A 16,610-nucleotide genomic window follows, 5' to 3' on the forward strand; every position below is an offset into this window, starting at 1 on the left:
AAAACAGCACTGAACCCCCACCACACACACATACACATACTCCTCTCTACCATAGTGTGTTTTCATTAATAGAATCTATCCACGAACTACCCTCAAATAGAAGAATATACAATGCCGTGCGACATTAAGCATTATTTTTGTCCTGAACACCAAGCCCAGGATGTAGATTATACATTTCTTAAATGTGAGGTCCCTTTTGACTCAGAACAGTCCAAGAACTCATTTATTTTTTTTACCCGACCAACCACAGCTACCTAAAAATATGGATATTCTGTCCAGCAAAAACTGGAGTTTATGGCTAATGTCGTGTTTCCCCTTTAGCCCAGCCAAAGTTGGAAGTCCAGTGTATTCTAGAAAAGGAGTATTATAGTTGACTCCACACCTACTCTCTGTTTTTTTATGAACTAGCAGCCAGTGTTTCTAAGATGGAATCATGGGAGAGTTGGAGTACTACATGGCCTTCAAAAAGATCTTCTCTAGGAAAATACTTAGAGGTAAAGAGGTAACCCTGACTGGCTACTGAGGATTCTTAGTAAATCCATCATTAGCATAATTTGTAACTGATCGTGGAGGGGTTTGATAGAAACCATTTTTATAAACTTAACCAAATACTATAGATCACGGGCACTCAGTTTCCCCCTTGAATATTCCCCTTTCATGGTGAAGCAACTTTACTGTATGCACCTGACCTTCTCCAGCAATCCTTGAGTTGCATGTGCTGTTCTGACCCAATTTATACCAAAATGGGTCTTCTGAGGCTCAGAAATCTTGCGAGCATGTCACTATTTCAACTGGAAGTAAATAGCATGACTATTGCTAATAATAAGATCATTCCAAAGCCATATTTATATACTTCATTCAGTACCTTGTTCCTTGCTTTTTTTTTTTTTTTTTTTTTAAGATTTTATTTACTTATTTGAGAAAGAGAACACAAGTTGGGGAGGGGGGATGTGGAGGGAGAGGGAGAAGCAGACTACCTGCTGAGTAAGGAGCCTGAAGCCCAGGGCCCTGAGATCATGACCTCAGCTGAAGGCAGATGCTTAACTGACTAAGCCACCCAGACATCCTTCTTGTCCCTTGCTTTATTTATATATATATATATATATATATATATATATATATATATATATATATATTTTTTTTTTTTTTTAAGATTTTATTTATTTATTTGACAGAGAGAGTGAGAGAGCACAAGCAGGGGGAACAGTAGAGGGAGAGGGAGAAGCAGGGCTGGATCCCAGGACCCTGGGATCATGACCTGAGCCAAAGGCAGATGCTTAACTCTCTGAGCTACCCATAGCTCATAGCTATGCTATGTTTGGCATAGACTTTTTTTTTTAAGATTTATTTATTTATTTTGAGAGAGAGAGAGGGCATGATCAGGAGAGGGAGAGGGAAAGAGAATCTCTAGCAGACTCCACGCTGAGTGTGGAGCCTGACGTAGGGATCTAGCTCACCACCCTGAGATTTCCTGAACCAGAGCCAAGAGTTGGAAGCCACCCAGATGCCTCTTTGGCATAGACATTTCTGAAGTCCCAGAGTAAAACTCACAGGACAGCCTTGTGATAGCAAGAGTGCTAAGACTAAATGCAATAACAAACAGGAACAGTCATGCTGAGCCATAACCACTCACTGACATCACCTTTTGACTGCCTGTGAGTGATTCATATTCTCAATGATCTGCTAATTGAAGATTAATTAACTTAGTAGGCTCTTCACCGTTGCGCATTATAGGATCTGACCTAGTGTCTCCCTTACCTCTACCCCACACACGAACACATACACACACACACTCTGACATCACGATGCCAAAATGAGAAATATTTGATAGGAACAACAGGAGAAACATTTTCTAAACAACTAAAAATATGAAGGGGACTGGATAATAAAGGACACTTGTTTTCTACTTTATTTAAGGTTTTTACTTCTATACTTCAACCCCAGGACACACACACACAAATATACACAAACACAAATATACATATTCCACATACATAAAGAATTCAGAGAATTCTTTATAAAATAGGTTTTTAAAAAAAGGCTTCTTCATTTTTTTTTTAAAAAGGGATCACAGGTGCCAGCCAGGATTAGGGTTATACCAAACATTACCAAACATATTCTGTGCTGCCATTTTCCAAACTAAGTGAAACAGAACAAAAACATGGAGAAGGAATTTATAGGAATGGAGTACTACAAAGACAGATGAAAACTCTGTTAGGGGTCTTCTTTTGGGAGATGAGTGGGGTGGGGGTGAGTTAGGAAGGACAAGATTTAAAGGAGGATGACCTACCTAATATTCAAGGCAAAGAGCCTACCATTTGAGAGAGCTATCTCAACATTTGAGACAAATGTCCAGACTTTCATTTTAAGTCAGATTTCCAAATGGCTGAATTCGTTTATAAACCGTAATGATCAAGATTTTATTTTTTAAAAAGATTTTATTTATTTATGTGAGAGAGAGAAATCACAAGAAGGGCGAAGGGGAGAGGGAGAGGGAGAAGCAGGCTCCCGCTGTGCAAGGAGCCTGATGCGGGGCTCAATCCCAGGACCCTGGGATCATGACCTGAGCCGAAGGCAGACGTTTATCCGACTGAGCCACCAGGCACCTCCAAGATTTTAAACAGACTCAGGAAATCTAATCATGTGAACTATGTATGCTCAGATACATCAGAACAGAGGCTCTCCATGAGTCAACTGACTATCTCTGGGCTATGATGCTTTAAAACCAGTCTAGAATTTTCCACTTTTTGATTTGGGATATAAATTCTCTCATTGAGTTTACTATGAATGGGAGCCCTTGGACATCACTCTGCTGTGATGTCCGATATTGCATATACACTACCTTTGTACCTCCTATAAAGTACTGTAGGCTGATGTCTACCTAAGAGGAAAGACGATGCCTCCAAAATAGTAGAGGCTTTTTTTCATTCAAAATCTATAAGTTCTTAGCGCTCAGGTCAAGATCCCTCATTTTCAAACAAAGCTGATGAAGAAAGAGAAAAGAGAAACAAAAACTTAAGACACGGCGATACCCATTCTATAGGTCCTTGAGATTTGGGTGAGTACAGAGAAAATAATGGATGATAAAAGTGCTGTGAGATCACTGGCCTAGTTATCAAAGGTATTATTATTAATAATACTAATGCTCTTAGATGCAGGTTCTGTTTTAGTCATTCTCTTCCCCTAGTGAGAATTAAGAGAAGTGAATTAGGAGAACTTCTCCTGCTCCTCCCTCTTTTCTCTCTTCCCTCTTTTTTGGTCTCAGGGTCACATAGGCTCTCATGTCTGGCACCTGTGCTTGGACTAAACAGTACAAAAGTGTCCACGAGGTACGACTTATGCCACGTGGCTGCTCTCAGAGCTCCGGCTCCCGCACGTAACACCGCTCCTAACAGGGGCTCCCGCGTAGACTGGAACCCGGTGCTCCTCGGGCAGCTCTGTGGAATCATGAGACACTTGCTCTACCTACTTGGCTGACTCCAAGTTTAGGACGGTCTTTGGTCTTTTTAACAAGAGAAACGACTGTCCGCCAAAATGAATGGCTAAGATGCACCAAATCAAATAATGTCCTTAATTGGAAAGATGAGGAAGAAAAGAACAAGCCGGACTTAGTGTCCCTTTAACTGCAGCTCTGCAACAGAACCCTGGTGCTGGATGAGGAAACAGCACACAGCCTTCCAACCTTTTGATCCTTGCTGTTGAGGACAAGAATTTGATCTTTAGGTCAGTGTTTGGAGGGTTTCAAAATGAGTGACCTGGGAAGTCCCCAGCCAGCAGCTAGCACTTCCTCACTCCAAGAACGTGTGGCTTTTCCTGGCAGGGGGCTGGTGTCTCCAGTTCAGTCTCTTTGAGCACCGCGTGCAGCAGGGATGAGAAAACAGAACAGTTAACAGAAGAAATTCTAAATATTCAAAGCTGCATTGAACAGGTAGAACCCCTTGTTTTCTTTATCAAATTTGAAAATACGTGTTCGAGAAAACTCTTTGTAAAGTAGGTTTTTAAAAAACGTCATCTTCAAAACCAGTTTTCCGTAGGAGTGATGTTTACCTTAAACTCCAAACATTATAAAAGTTGGAGTGATGTTTACCTTAAACTCTAAACATTTACCAGTTGACAGCATTAGAATCTTCTATAATTTAAAAATCAAATAGGGAAGAAAACAAAGTCTCGTCTCCATACTGCTTAGGCCTTCATATAGGTGATGAAGAGTACATGGTGATAGGATGTGTTGGCAAGAGGTTAAATTTATAAAAGTGTAAATAAAGGGAAGAAATCCATTTTACTAATGCTGCATGGCGGGAACTTGCCAGTGACAATGTTTGCCACATTTTCTTCCAGAAACCAGGAAACACAAGGAGATGAAGTCAGCGTAAAAGTCAAAAGCATATGAAAAGTAAACAGACACATTGGGCAGCCTCTGTATCTCTGTAACTTCCAGAGAAGAGCCCAAGCATAACATAAGAGAACAAGTCACCTGGGTACTCACCTAGCAGTGCAGGCCATGGACCTACTAGGTCAGAGAGCCTCAAGAAGGAAGGAGTGACAATCCTTGCACCAGCCCAAGCCGCATGCCTGGGGTGTCATGTCGTTTGCAGCAGGAATCCCTCTTCCACGGGGAGCTTTTAAGGAGCAGCTCCGTTCCAAAACAGGGTTTTCCAAATTGCCTCTCTCTCTAGGCTTCCCCAAGGGCCAGGCATTAGGAGAACTTGCCTGCGGTACCTGTAAAGGAAAGGAAAATAACAGAGGCCCTAAAATGAAAGTAAGCAACTCAGTTTGAAAATTTTTTCAACAGAAGTAAAGATCCTTGTTGTTGAATTATTTCAGCTTCACACTTAAGAACCAAGGAGACTGGGGCGCCTGACTGGTTCATTCAAGAGCATGTGACTCTTGATCTTGGAGTCATGAGTTCAAGCCCCACGTTGGGTGTAGAGATTACCTAAATAAACAAAATGTAAAAAAAAAAGAGAGAGAATCAAGGAGACAAAAATTCCTTATCGAATATCTGAACTTCTACTTTGAATTCCTTCATATCAGAACGAATTAAAAAAATAACTCTATGTATGAAAAATTATATTTCATATGGATTTTACTAGAGCTCTAAACAACAATGCCTTTTTCAAATGGGTAAAGAAAAATAATCTTAAAGAAGCGCTCCTGGGACGCCTGGGTGGCTCAGTCAGTTAAGCATCTGCCTTCGGCTCAGATCATGATCCTGGGGTCCTAGGATTGAGCTTCTCCCTCTGCCCCTCCCCCTGCTCATGCTCTCTCTCAAATAAATAAATAAAATCTTTAAAAAAATAATAGTAATCTTATGAGTGACCACTATGTGCACACCATATAGTCTCTAATACTCACAAAATCCACTGAGATAGATAGCATTGTCTCCAATCTAGAAACGACGATACTGACACTCAGATAAAGTAATCCAAGGCCCTGACACCGGTAAATGACAGAGTCAGGATTCAAACCTAGCTCTCTTACAAATTCCAAATCTTAACTTTTCAATAAAAATAGATAATAAATTCCATAGTGTACTTTAGTAATGTGCTTTTTCAAGACATTAGTATAAACTGTTATTAAAAGCATCATATATATATATATGCCACTATACATATAAATGCCACTATCAAGTATGAGGTCAAAATAAAACTATTTAACTGGTCTTTTCACTTTATTATTATTTTTAAAGATTTATTTACTTATTTCAAAGGGAGAAAGCACAAGTGGGGATGGGGGGAGGGACTGGCAGAGGAAGAGGGAGAAACTCAAGCAGACTCCGCACTGAGAGTGGAGACTGATGCGGGGCTCTATCTCAGGACTCTGAGATCAGACTTGACCAAAAACAAGAGTCAGACTCCTTCATCAACTGTGCCACCCAGGCGCCCCAGATCTCTTAACTTTAGTTCAGAGCTGACATAATACTGATCCCAATCAGACAATAAACATAATTTCATTGGGTGTCTTAGAGTCTCTCTATTCAAAATGTGGTTCTAAGACTAGAAGTTTCAGATTCACCTAGGAGCTTCTTAGAAATGCACAATGTCAGGTCCCATTTCAGACCTTCTGAAACATAATCTGCATTCTTTTTTTTTTTTTTTTAAGATTTTATGTATTTATTCGACAGAGATAGAGACAGCCAGCGGGAGAGGGAACACAAGCAGGGGGAGTGGGAGAGGAAGAAGCAGGCTCCTAGTGGAGGAGCCTGATGTGGGGCTCGATCCCATAACGCCGGGATCACGCCCTGAGCTGAAGGCAGACGCTTAACGACTGCACCACCCAGGCGCCCCCGTAATCTGCATCCTGACAAGATCCTTAGGTGCTTTGTATGAAACTTAAAGTTTAAGTGGCACTGTCTTAGAGATGGGTGATTCCAGAAAAAGGGATACCTTTCCCCCATACTGAGGCCGTCCTTATTCCTAAGACCAGGGAGGGAGGGAATGGTAAGAATAAACTCACATTATTACCTTTCCTCTCTGTTTTTTAACTAAATGTTCATCAGTCATTCTTTTTTTTTTTTTAGTAACAGCTTTGTTGAGGTATATTAAAACTCACCCATTAAAGTGCACAATTCAATGGTTTTTAGCTTACTCAGAGTTGTGCAACTGTCACCACAATTTTAGAACATTTCATCACCCCCAAATGAAACCCCATACTCTTTAGCAGTCACCCCCATTCGCCCCAGCCCCAACCCTAGGCAACCACTAATCTTTCTGTCTCTACAGGTTTGCCTCTTTTGGACCTCTCATGCAATACAATACAAAACAATATATGGTCTTTTGTGATTGGCTTCTTTCACTTACCATGTTCTCAGACTTCATCCATGTTGTTCATCAGTCCGTCTTAATCCTTCCTCATAAGTGGTAGTTACTCCTTCAACAGAGGTGTGGGTGCCAGGCAATGGGACCCATCAGCCACTCCTCCCTGGGCAACTCCCGAGTGCCCCTGCTCCCCTAGGAGAAGCCTTGCTCTTCCCATTACTAGCTGTCCTAATAAGGAGGTCTTTCACAGAGTTCCCTTTTCCCATCTTCTCCCTGGGATTTCGCAGCTCAAGTACAGCTGGCCCTTGGCCAAGTTTCTCTCCACAACACCTGCAGCCACTACCAGTGCTGCCACCTTATGCCCATTTCTTGAAGCAGTGGACACGGGGTCAGGCACTGTCTTCCTCCCCAGAGCCCTGCTCTTTGCTGTTTCCCCAGCAGTCAAGGTTGTGACTCATGACAGAGTGTGACCAGGAGAGGTCGAGGGTGTGCTGTGTGGAAACACACTCCTGGTACCTTCAAACAACCGACAGGCAGAGAAAGAAACAAGTGCAAACGCACTTGGGGCTAAAGGGGACATGATTTTGCAATCTCTCTTCCTGATTCTCTCGGCTGTTTCTCCAGCTACCATTTCTCTTCCTCTCTTCAGTTCACTTTCATTTCCCTATGCTAGTCTTCACAGAATAGGGAACCTAAACATCTCTCCCCTTTCCTTTCTACCTGGATTGTTTTCTCTTGTGCTTCCAGTAGCACAACGGTTGGGTACTTAGGCATTTGGGTATGCCAAGTTACTTCTTAAAAGACAGAGTCGGTCTCTACATTCTGCCCCGCTAAACAGCAGATCAAGGAAAAGGTTTTTTTTTGTTCTCCAAAATCAAGATGCTCTTTAATAAACGAAGAATTCTTGATACGAAACGTAAATGATCAGTCCCAAAGAAAAACTAGCATAATAACAAAAACACTTCCCCTTGTTGCTGGCAGCCGGATTTGGAACCTTGCCTGAGTTCATCTCGGGGTATGTAGCTTGACTGCAGATTGTCGTACACTGCCCTGTACTCCCTGAGCAGCCCAGATGTCCCCAGGCCATGCCCTTAGCCCTGGGGAAGGGTTTCCAAGCTAAGGCTTCGGGTACCTCGAGCTCTCATCGCCAATCCTCGCAGTCCTTCAAGAAATGTTTGGACGCTACCACACAGCAGCCCTGTGCTGTACGCAAGGCAGACAAGGATCCCGTCCGTCTCCCTTGTTCTGCGCAAGGAGATGTGGAGGAGGGTGTCTGATGGTACCCTGCAGCCCTAGTAGACCTGTCATGTGTTTGGCGGATTCCCTCAGTGTGTCTTAATGAATCCCGCTCTCTCTGAGTGAAAGCAGGCAAGAAAGACCTTGCTGTCTTGGACATCAGGAAGAAAAGCAGATGGACTCATGTGGTCCTGGCTGGTAGCCTTGCAGAACCTTCTGCCTTCAACTTACTCTGACACTCGAATAACCTGAGAGCCACAGAGGTATCACAAAGGCTAAGAACCATAGTGCTCATGGACTTCGTGATATTACTGAGTTCTTAAATAATAGCTTATGTGTATTAGGCATTGCTTAGACATTATTCTTATGTATAATCTCTGTGAATTTATATGGTTTCATATTATGTAGCAGCAAACATAATTCACATTGTGGGTTTGTTTGTATGATCATCTTTAATTCTTGGGAACTTAGAAAAGGCATTGCGGGGCGCCTGGGTACCGCAGTCGTTAAGCCTCTGCCTTCGGCTCAGGGCAAGACCCCGGTGTTCTGGGATCGAGCCCCACATTGGGCTTCTCCGCTGGGAGCCTGCTTCTTCCTCTCCCACTCCCCTGCTATGTTCCCTCTCTCGCTGGCTGTCTGTCTGTCACATAAATAAAATAAAATCTTTAAAAAAAAAAAAGAAAAGAAAAGGTGTTGCATACCTTTTCTATTTTCTACTTTTTGTCTTCCACAGAGCGGGGCGTGCCAATGGGAACTTGTTAAACTTTTACCGTTGGTCAGCTTGTAGTGGAATGCATTCTTTATTTTCTCTTGCTTGGGGGTCAAAGCAACCAAACAGATCTAAAGACGCATTTAGAAGACCTGTCAACATAAACTGGTGTGTATTTGCTCTGTCTTTGCTATTACAATTCAGAAAAGCTCCATTTATCTACATCTTTGAAAAATGTGAAAAGTCTGAATCTGTTTTCTAAATAATTGAAAGTAATCCCTTTAAGAATAAAATGCTTAAAAATCTGCCTTTAATAAAATATTATTTTAAATAAAATAGATTTCTGCATTCTTGAAACATATAGCAAATTTAATTTAACTTGTTATTTTCTTGGTTATTATTAGCATTCATAACTAGAGTGTGGGCGCCTGGGTGGCTCAGTCCGTTATGCGTCTTGTCTTTGGCTCAGGTCATGATCCCAGGGTCCTGGGATCAAGTCCCCGCATCGGGCTCCCTGCTTGGTGGGGAGTCTGCTTCTCCCTTTATCCCTCCCCCTCTGCTTGTGCTCCCTCTTTCTCTCTCATGCTTTCTCTCACACACTCTCTCAAATAAATAAATAAAACCTTAAAAAAAAAAGAACTACAGTGCAAAGTGATGCATCTTCAAGAAACACAGATATAGTCTAGGCTTTTTGCTCTAACCCAAATGGTCCCAGGTTGGTGTGTTTTCATGTTCTTTTATGTCCTTCTAATAATTTTCTTTTTTCTTTTCTTCTTCTTTTTTTTTTTTTTGCATTCCTAATCTTCACTTTATTTATTTTTAAATTTTAATTCCAGTAGAGTTAACACACAGTGGTATACTAGTTTCAGGTGTACAATGTAGTGATTCAACAGTTCCATACATTACTCAATGCTCATCGCGATAAGTGTACTCTTAATCCACTTCACCTGTTTCGCCCATCCCCCCCATCCACCTCCCCTCTGGTAACCATCTGTTTGTTCTCTATAGTTAAGAATCTGCTTTTGGTTTATCTCTTTTTTTCTCTGTTCATTTGTTTTGTTTCTTAAGTTCCACAGATGAGTGAAATCATATGGTTTTTGTCTTTCTCTGACCGACTTATTTCACTTAGCATAATACTATGCAGATCTACCCATTGTTGAAAATGGCAAGATTTCATTCTTTTTTATGGCTGAGTAATATTCCATTACGCACCACACACACACGCCACATCTTTATCTTTATCCATTCGTCTATCAATGAACACTTGGGCTGCTTCCACACCAATAATTTTCTTTCTGGCTTTTTGCCCCCTATTTTGTTAAGATATTAGATAGTACCTCTTACTACTTCCTGGGTGCCTGGCTTTGGCAGTCCTCTACCTAATCTGTGTCCTCGGAAACCAGATAACCAAGTTTATTAGCATTGTGTGTAAAGTGAGAGCAAATAGGTTTTGAATCTGAGAGTCTTTCCTAAAAATGAGTAGTACTGGCTTTTCAAAGCAGTTCAATGTTCCTTTTTTTTTTTAATTTTTCTTAAGATTTTATTTATTTATTTGACAGAGAGAGAGCGCACAAGCAGGGGGAGCAGCAGAGGGAGAGGGAGAAGCAGGCTCTCCGCTGAGCAGGGAGCCTGACACAGGGCTTGATCCCAGGACCCTGGGATCATGACCTGAGCCAAAGGCAGATGCTTAACCAACTGAGCTACCCAGGTGCCCCTCAATGTTCCTTTTTATTTGCTACAATATTCTCAATTCCCTACAGATACCCTAGATTGTTAGATAAATTACTTTCTTTAGAAAACTGAGGTGTTATCACAATACTTTTCTGCTAACATCTGGCTATTAGCCAGATACGATTTTTTTTCATCAAAAGTTCTTGGTGGGGCACCTGGGTGGCTCAGTTGGTTAGGCATCTGCCTTCCACTCAGGTCATGATCCCAGAGTTCTGGGACCGAGCCCCATGTCAGGCTCCCTGCTCAGCAAGGAGTCTGCTTCTCCCTCTGCCCCTCCCCCTCCCCCTGCTCCTGCTCTCTCTCTCTCAAATAAAAAATAATAAAATATTTTTTTACAGTTCTTCTTTGTTTCTAAACTATTGTTTTTAGTTCCTCCTTATTTCTGATTTAGAAACCATTAGTCCTTCCAATATGGGCATAAAGAAAACCTAAATAACTTAGAAACCTGGTAAAATTTCAAGATCTTGTAGATTACAGAGAATTTTCAAAATACGATATTTTTTTCTGAAAAGAAAAACGTCTGAGTTGTAGTTTTAAGTTAAAACCAACGTACTTGGGCATCTGGGTGGCTCAGTAGGTTAAGTGTCTGCCTTTGGCTCAGGTCATGATCTCGGGGTCCCCCATAGAGCCCCACATCAGCCTCCCTGCTCAGCAGAGAGCCTGCTTCCCCCTCTCCCTCTGCTGCTCCCCCTGCTTGTGCACACTCTCTCTCTGTCAAATAAATAAATAAAATCTTTAAAAATAAAAAAAATAAAACCAACATACTCAATTTAAAAAATGTTACAACTACCATTTTACATTGAGCGTCCAATATATGCCAGGTGTACATATTTTCTTCTCTCTACTTAGAACATCTCTGCAAAATATGTAACAACCCTAATTTACATTTGTGGGAAGCTAAAGCTAATAGACATTAAGTGACTTAAACAGGGTTATAGGAATAATAAGTATAAGAGCCGAGATTAAAATCCAATCCTGAATCAACGGTCTGGACTCTCTTTTCTTTTTTCTTTTTAAAAACAGAAAACAGGGGAGCCTGGGTGGCTCATTCGTTAAGCGTCTGCCTTCAGCTCAGGGCGTGATCCCGGCGTTCTGGGATCGAGCCCCGCATCAGGCTCCTCTGCTGGGAGCCTGCTTCTTCCTCTCCCACTCCCCCTGCTGTGTTCCCTCTCTCGCCAGCTGTCTCTCTCTCTGTCAAATAAATACATAAAATCTTTAAAAAAATAAAAATAAAAACAGAAAACAAAAATTTACTTGTCAAATAATGGTCTAGAAGATTCTGGACTGCAGGCAGCTCTGCTCCACCTGGTCAATCAAGGACTTGGGTTCTTTTCATATTGATGTTTTGCTCTCTCTTATGGGGATTTCACCTCTTTACGTGGTCAAAACTCAGTCTCAGGCACATCTGTTCCAACTTGCTCTGGATTGGCAGTGGCCAAACAGGAGCAGGCAAGGAAAATTCAAATGCCCATGTGTTGAGAGAAAGGAGAAATAGGGGATCTGGATGCCCCTGGATGAATGAGGGTTAGGGACCAGGGATGCCCATCTCCCTAATTCTACCCACCTCATTCCTCATTCCCGTACCTAGAAAGCTACTCTCAAAGTCTGCATCCTTTCTATTAAGCCAAACTGCCTTCCTTCTACGATTGTTTGAGAGGTAATAGGAGGGTATTCAGCATGTATTCTGATAATTGTGGTCAACTTGACCATGGGCCTATTGGTGATAAATGTAACCAACCAGCCGTGTCTGTAATCAACAATTATTATTTGAAGATAAAGTGAAAGTGGTTCTTTTCAGCCACTAGAATCTCCCCTTGAAGGAGGGGTTGGGGATGACTTGGACTAGCCCAGCTTGAGCCAAAGGTTGTATGTTTAAAAGGCCATTATTGGGTTTCATAAGAGCAGACCTAAAGCCATCTGAGGAAAGCCAAATGCTCAAATATTAGGCTATCAGGGATATGAACACCCCATCCAGATGCAAAGGCAAATATTGGGTTGATGGAATATAGAGTTGAAATTTTGGTGAGAACAAGTACAGAAATAGTTCAATAAGAAGAAATCTTAGATGAAGCCGCTGATAGTTCGGTCAGAAGAACACGCGACTCTTAATCTCAGGATTGTGAATTCGAAGCCCCACTTTGGGTGTGGAGATTACTTTAATAAATAAGTAAATCTTAAAAAAAAGAAGAAGAAGAAATCTTGGGCAATTTTCTAAAATACCCGTTTCTGGAAGATAGGTAGAGGGTCAATCTGGTTTAAAGCAGACAGGGTCTTCCATGCAGATATATGAGATGACTTAAGTCACAGGACCTATTCACACGGTCCGTCAGCCGATGGCATGGGCCTCTGATGAATACATGACAATAAGAATTGTGCTTTTCTCAGTTCTTATTTAGTATTTACAGCAGCTTTTTGAAGCCTTTGATTCTTTAGTTTTTCTTCCTTATCCCATTAATTGTGACAAGCACCAATTCTGGTTCGCCTCAGTTAATTCCTGTTTTCTTCTATTTTCTGCTTCTGCCTTAGGTTAGTTGTAGGCTGTGTTATAAATGACATGTATACTACCGCATTAGAGTTTCTACCCACACCGCTTCTACCCAGTTAGCCATACTATTCCATGACTCTTTAGCCAACTCCATCCTTGGGTTGGGTTTTGCGTTTTTTCCTTGACTTTTTTCCCTTCAGATTTTCACATTTCTAGCTTTGTCTATTCCTTGGCCTTCTGCACACCTACTACTTTTTGCCTAGAAGATGTGAAACATCTCATCTTCGATGTGGTCAGCGGGGTTGGGATTCTAGGGGTTCTCCTTTCTTCAGATGCTCTACCCCATCAAATTTGGGGTCAAAACTCAGTTGTGGTCAAAACTCAGTTGAACTAAAAGTTAACTAAAGTCAATAATGTAGCCTTCAAAGCTTTTCTTTGGATCTTGGTGTGAGGAGGAGGGGAAAGTAGGGATGTGGGCTGGGAGCTGTGGTGCCGTGTTTATGTTGTATCTCATGTTTTCCTGTTAGCATCTTGTTCCTTCAGTTCCTATGGTTGTAAGCTGCAGTGATTGAGGGTTAACCTAGTGTAGGCTTATGCCACTAAATGCTCCACTCCAGTGTATTATGCTATATCTCTTCATAGCTTATCTCAGGATGCTCCCTTCAGTGAAAGTACTTTCATGGCTCCTCCAATCTCATCTCCAATGTCCCCTGTGTGGGAAGCAGTCTTTAATTCTCCTAGCCTGGGGTTGGCAAACATTTTTAGTAAAGAACCAGAGGGTAAACATTTTATGCTATACAAGCCAAGAGCAATGAGAGTGCCACTTAATGCCTCAGTCTCGATGACGGCACTCTACCGTTGCAGTGCAAAAGCAGTCAAGAGACAATAGACAAACTGGAGTGGCTGTACAGCAATAAAACTTTATGTATAAAAACAGACAGTGAGCTAGATTTGCTCCACGATCTGTGATTTATTGACCCCTACTCTACTTAGATATTTCTTTTCCAACCTAATTGTTCAGGCCTCCATGATCCCATTTGTACTGTAAGTGTACCTCCAGCAGACTATAAGCACCTTGAGGGCAAGTATTCTGTCTTTACATCTCTCTGAACTGAGCAACACTGAACTGCTAATGATTACAGGTACTCTGTAAACATTTATGGAAAAAGTGGAGAAGAAAGGTAGGAAGACGTGGGGTTCTTAAGTAGGAAACAGGATCATGCAAATCCTCTACTGACAGGCAATTGCATATGAACTTCACCGAGTAACACGAACAGATGTTGTTTGTAAAATGGCTGCGTTAGGCTCTTCTGGAAAGTTCGATTTCAGCAGGTTTGCATTTGGAGATTTATATATGTGCTAGTCAACCTCCAAGATGCCCCTTAGTAATCCTTACATCCTGGTACATCCCATGCTGAACCGTGATGATCTAGTAACCAATAAGGTACTGTGGAAATAGAAGTGTCAGGGTGCCTGGGTGGCGCAGTTGTTAAGCGTCTGCCTTCGGCTCAGGGCGTGATCCCAGCGTTCTGGGATCGAGCCCCACATCAGACTCCTCTGCTGGGAGCCTGCTTCTTCCTCTCCCACTCCCCCTGCTTGTGATCCCTCTCTCGCTGGCTGTCTCTCTCTGTCAAATAAATAAATAAAATCTTTAAAAAAAATAGTGTATGACTTCTGAGACAAGTCATAAAGGACATGCGGCTTCTGCCCTGCTCTCTCTCGGATCACTCTCTCTGGAGGAAACTAGCTACTATGTCTTGAAGACAAGCAGCTGTATGGAGTGGTCCATGGAACAAAGAAATGAGGCTTCTTGCCAACAGCCACATGAGTGAGCCATCCTGGAATTGGATCTTCCCTTCCTCCGTTAAGCCTTAGATGGCTGCTGTTTCAACTGACATTTTGACTATAAACTGATAAGAGATTCTGAGCCATACTACTTAGACTCTCCTGAAATCCTGACTCATGAAAACTATATGAGATAATCTTTATTATTGTCTTAAGCTGCTAGTTTTGGAAATTATTTGTTATACAGCAATAGATAACATACAATATGCGAAGGGGCTTTCATTCTATCTAAAATCCCTATAGTCTTTCAGAACACCTTGTTAGCATTTCTTCTACCATTTAAAATATCTAACTCTATACTTGTTTGATGTCTGTCTGTCTCTTTAATTGGGGGACAGACTACAACTAATTTTTCATTAAGCACAATTCCCAGCATTCAGGAGGCATTCAAATATATATATAATATATAAATATTAAATATATATAATATATAAATATTAAATATATATAATATATAAATATTAAATATATATATTTATTATATATATAAAATATATATTTTTAGTAGATATCTAGTAACAAACAAAATAAAGAATCTTAAACCCAAGAGTGATTTGTTCCCAACGTTTTGTGTCCCTAAAACATATTATAATGGTGTCTTTCCAAAAATCATCCTTCACATAGGATTAAAACGTTTACGGGCCTCTATCGTAGCATTATCACACCAAATAGGAGTTGGCCGTCTATGAGCTCCATGAGGGCAAGGACTTTAGCTTATCACATTGCATTTCCAATATTGGCAAGTGCCCCCTACAAAGGTATTCAGTAAATGCTTGCTGACTGATAAATTCAGTGATCACTTTCTGGAATGGCTAAAGGTGGACTTCCCATGATACTGTACAAAACCTGAAATTGTGCCATACCACTCAGTATTGCAGTTTGGGGAATTCTTTGCTTTGTTGTAACGATCGCCAGTTACATTGAATTAAAAAATAAAACCCTCTAAATAATGCCTCCCAACCAAACCAAATTTAAATCAGAGGCCCTACTCAGACAGTAAATCCGAGCAAAGCTAGCAACATCCTTTATCCCAAATGCTGTTCCAGTTCAGCAGGTGGGAACACGGGAAGCAGACATTTCATAAGACGTATGGGTCTACAGACTAGTCAACACCTGTTTATGCTGAACCAGCAAATCCAAGGATACCAAGATTCTGCAGTTAGAAGGGCTCTCTTGTGGGGCGCCTGGGTGGCTCAGTCGGTTGAGCGCAAACCCCGCATCAGGCTCCTTGCTCAGTGGGGAGCCTGCTTCTCCCTCTCCCTCTTCCTGCTGCTCCCCCTGCTTGTGCCTGCTCTCTCTCTGTCAGATACATAAATAAAATATATTTTTTTAAAAGCAGGGCTCTCTTGAAAGACAATGCCATTCAAAATATTAGAAAGTTCAAAGGGTAATAGGATTTGGAAAATTCGTGATACATGCGATTGTAAAGCCCAGAGCAAAATGCCTTGAGACCGTATAGTATTTACAGTAATACTTACAAAGGGTCATGGGTATAAATACCATTATTATGGGTGTCCACAAGTTAACAGATACCTTTAAAATTAATTTTTCTTTTGGGGCACCTGGCTGGCTCAGTCAGTAGAACATGCTACTCTTGATCTCAGGGTCATGAGTTCAACCCCACGTGCAGCATAGAGCTTACTTAAAAAAAATAAAAAATTAAATTTTTATTTTATGTTATTGTGGAAATTTACAAGACAACTATTAAAGTCACTCTCAGTGGAAAAGTACATCTAAAGTACATGTTATACCAGAACATATCAGTGATCCGTCTTGACTTCAACTAAAGCTGCTTATACAAATTATAAGTATACACTCAAATTAAAATTAGCAAGAGTATCAGTTG

The sequence above is a fragment of the Ursus americanus genome, chromosome 33 (assembly GCF_024610735.1).
Source record: "Ursus americanus isolate L20-20 chromosome 33, mUrsAme1.1.p, whole genome shotgun sequence".
NCBI classification, from domain to species: Eukaryota; Metazoa; Chordata; class Mammalia; order Carnivora; family Ursidae; genus Ursus; species Ursus americanus.